We start from the raw sequence: 4114 nt of genomic DNA on the forward strand, positions 1-4114 counted from the left end.
GTGTGCCTGAATGGTCGCAAATCAGACTTACATCCACTCTGTAATAACAATGATCCGTCAAGTAAGTTCGAAGTGCAATCACACGTCAGGATGGATCAAAATCAAACCAGAAGATGCTAGCAATGTGACAATAATACGGTCGCCAGCCTAATTAGGCATTAACTGAGTTTCTTCCCTCTACAAGTTGGTATATATTCATGCAAAACAAGAAGTTGTAACACTGCATGACATAGTAGAATTTTTGAACCAGAAAATCTATTGGACTGATAGTTGCACGTTCAGTACTGATAGGGGAAATCATGAATACATAACACTACACTATAATGTTTACTACAAAACTTTATACTGTGTATTAATCTGATTAAAATCGGGCATAGGTTACCCTAGAAATTGTACTTTCATACTACACAGAAAATGTCAATTTTGATAAAGATAACACTGATAAATATTGATTTTTATACTGACTTTAACTTTTGCTGGTCATACCAATTTAGAACACTTCAGAATTCAGATGAATGAGGGGGCGGGGGGGACCCTGAAACTTTTATGATCACTGTATTTAAAAAAAATTATTACTGAATTTATTATTCATTCAAGATTATCAGTATATAAGTTACTACTCTTTTCATCTTATTTACTGCTAATTTAAATGCCTTTAAATCTGTCTCGAAATAATAAACTTCATTACTATATCAGTACTAAAGTTACATTTCAACTTCGTCAGACCTTCGCTATTCATTTACTGGTTCATTAACAATACAATTCTTTAACCACCATTCTAATATAGCTAGTTCTGCAAATAATTATTATTAACACAATTTTTAATTTTCATTTCGGGACACTCGGATTGGACAACGTTTGGAAAGGACCCTGTCTAGTTTAGTTGTGAGGATAATTGAATGATGGAAAAGTTCTGGTAAAATTTAGGTTATTATTGCACCAAACAAACACAGTTCATTCTCTGATCCATACGAATACAGTACTAAAAGTTTCAACCTGATAGTATCGATGCGGCGGTTTGCGAGCGGTAAGATAGCGAGGCACAGAGCACACATACAACCACAGCTATAGCTCTTGAGGTATCGGCACTTTAATTCTTCTTAGCGTCGCAATACTTTTCCATTTAGTGCCTATGGAATTTTGCCATGCTGTGTGGGCGTTGGAACTGCATACCTGAGGCTCAGTGAAGCTATGTCTTCCAGGAGAGCCTCCTCGCTCCAGAAGGTGTTGCTCAAACCAGTGCCAAACTCCAACTACTACTGTGCCGGTTGTGCCGTGCAGTGCCCGCGCACATTTTTCCCGCGCTCGCCTGCCATCCACCTTTTACCGCTCCCTGACTGACCGGGTATTCACCCGAGGTTTTGCATTCTACATATACAAACACATTGCCTACGTATGGACCAGACGCACAGTTACAATTTTAAACATCTTACAACAGTTTCAACATTTGTGACATTTCAATTCTATTACAATATTACTTGACATTTGACATAAACACTAATATTCGCATTGAAACTTATTTACAGTTTTCTTAACAGAATGGCATAAACAAAAAGAAATGAAATGAAATCAGAACATCAATTACACAAGTTTATCGTAAAATCAGATGAAAGGAATTGCTTATATGTACAATATTACAGAGTCGTTGTTGTTACAAACTACAGGGATGGGACTGTAATCCACTCTCTCTAAGTGACTGTGGCGTGCAAGATGCCACCACCAGGATACGTGTGCACGCAGGAGTGCTCGTTGTCACTAGCGATGTTTACACTGAGGTGACGTAAGTCTCGGGATAGCGATATGTACATACACAGATGGCGGTCGTATTGCGTGCACAAGGTACAAAAGGGCTGTTCATTGATGGAGCTGTCATTTGGACTCAGGCGATTCATGTGTAAAGATGTACGATGTGATTGTGGCGGCACGACGGAACTCAGAATATTGGTTGGAGCTAGACGAATGGGACATTCCATTTCGGAAATCGTGACAGAATTCAGTATTCCGAGATCCACAATGTTAAGAGTGTGCCGCGAATACCAAATGTCTGGCGTTACCTCTCACCACGGACAACTCAGTGGCCGACGGCATTCACTTAACGACCGAGAGCAGCGGCGTTTGTGTAGAGTTGTCGGTGCCAAGAGACAAACAACACTGCGTGAAATAACCCAGGAATCAATGTCGGAACGTATCTGATACAACAGTGCGGCGAAGTACGAGGTGCATTCAAGTTCTAAGGCCTCCGATTTTTTTTCTAATTAACTACTCACCCGAAATCGACGAAACTGGCGTTACTTCTCGACGTAATCGCCCTGCAGACGTACACATTTTTCACAACGCTGACGCAATGATTCCATGGCAGCGGCGAAGGCTTCTTTAGGAGTCTGTTTTGACCACTGGAAAATCGCTAAGGCAATAGCAGCACGGCTGGTGAATGTGCGGCCACGGAGAGTGTCTTTCATTGTTGGAAAAAGCCAAAAGTCACTAGGAGCCAGGTCAGGTGAGTAGGGAGCATGAGGAATCACTTCAAAGTTGTTATCACGAAGAAACTGTTGCGTAACGTTAGCTCGATGTGCGGGTGCGTTGTCTTGGTGAAACAGCACACGCGCAGCCCTTCCCGGACGTTTTTGTTGCAGTGCAGGAAGGAATTTGTTCTTCGAAACATTTTCGTAGGATGCACCTGTTACCGTAGTGCCCTTTGGAACGAAATGGGTAAGGATTACGCCCTCGCTGTCCCAGAACATGGACACCATCATTTTTTCAGCACTGGCGGTTACCCGAAATTTTTTTGGTGGCGGTGAATCTGTGTGCTTCCATTGAGCTGACTGGCGCTTTGTTTCTGGATTGAAAAATGGCATCAACGTCTCATCATCACAACCGACGAAAAGAAAGTCCCATTCATGCTGTCGTTGTGCGTCAACATTGCTTGGCAACATGCCACACGGGCAGCCATGTGGTCGTCCATCAGCATTCGTGACACCCACCTGGATGACACTTTTCACATTTTCAGGTCTTCATGCAGGATTGTGTGCACAGAACCCACAGAATTGCCAACTCTGGAGGCGATCTGTTCAACAGTCATTCGGCGATCCCCCAAAACAATTCTCTCCACTTTCTCGATCATGTCGTCAGACCGGCTTGTGCGAGCCCGAGGTTGTTTTGGTTTGTTGTCACACGATGTTCTGCCTTCATTAAACTGTCGCACCCACGAACGCACTTTCGACACATCCATAACTCCATCACCACATGTCTCCTTCAACTGTCGATGAATTTCAATTGGTTTCACACCACGCAAATTCAGAAAACGAATGATTGCACGCTGTTCAGGTAAGGAAAACGTCACCATTTTAAGTATTTAAAACAGTTCTCACTTTCGCCGCTGGCGGTAAAATTCCATCTGCCGTATGGTGCTGCCATCTCTGGGACGTATTGACAATGAACGCGGCCTCATTTTAAAACAATGCACATGTTTCTATCTCTTTCCAGTCCGGAGAAAAAAAATCGGAGGCCTTAGAACTTGAATGCAACTCGTACGGTGTTAGTTGGTTATGGCAACAGACGACCGATGCACGACATCGCCTGCCGTGCCACTCCTGGGTTTGTGACCATGTCGGTTGGATCCTAGACGACTGGAAAACCGTGACGTGGTCACCTGAGTCCCGATTTCAGTTGGTAAGAGCTGATGGCAGAGTTTCAATGTGGTGCAGCTCCCACGAAGTCATGGACCCAACTTGTCTACATGGCACCGTGCGAACTGTAGGCTAATGGTGTGGGCTGTGTTCACGTGGGCCGCTCGGAGAGGCCGCGCGGTTTGAGGCGTCATGTCACGGACTGGGCAGCCCCTCCCGCCAGAGCTTCGAGTACTCCCTCGGGCATGGGTGTGTGTGTTGTTCTTAGCATAATTTAGTTTAAGTAGTGTGTAAGTCTAGGGACCGATGACCTCAGAAGTTTGGTCCCTTAGGAATTCACAAACATTTGAACATTTTGTTTACGTGGATTCCTCTGGGTCTTCTGGTCCAACTGAACCGATCGTTGACTAGAAATGGTACTTGCAGTCCATTTGTAGCCACTCGTGGACATCAGATTCCCAAACAATGATCGAATTTTATGGATGAGA

The sequence above is a fragment of the Schistocerca nitens genome, chromosome 8 (genome assembly GCF_023898315.1).
Source record: "Schistocerca nitens isolate TAMUIC-IGC-003100 chromosome 8, iqSchNite1.1, whole genome shotgun sequence".
In the NCBI taxonomy this organism is placed as follows: domain Eukaryota; kingdom Metazoa; phylum Arthropoda; class Insecta; order Orthoptera; family Acrididae; genus Schistocerca; species Schistocerca nitens.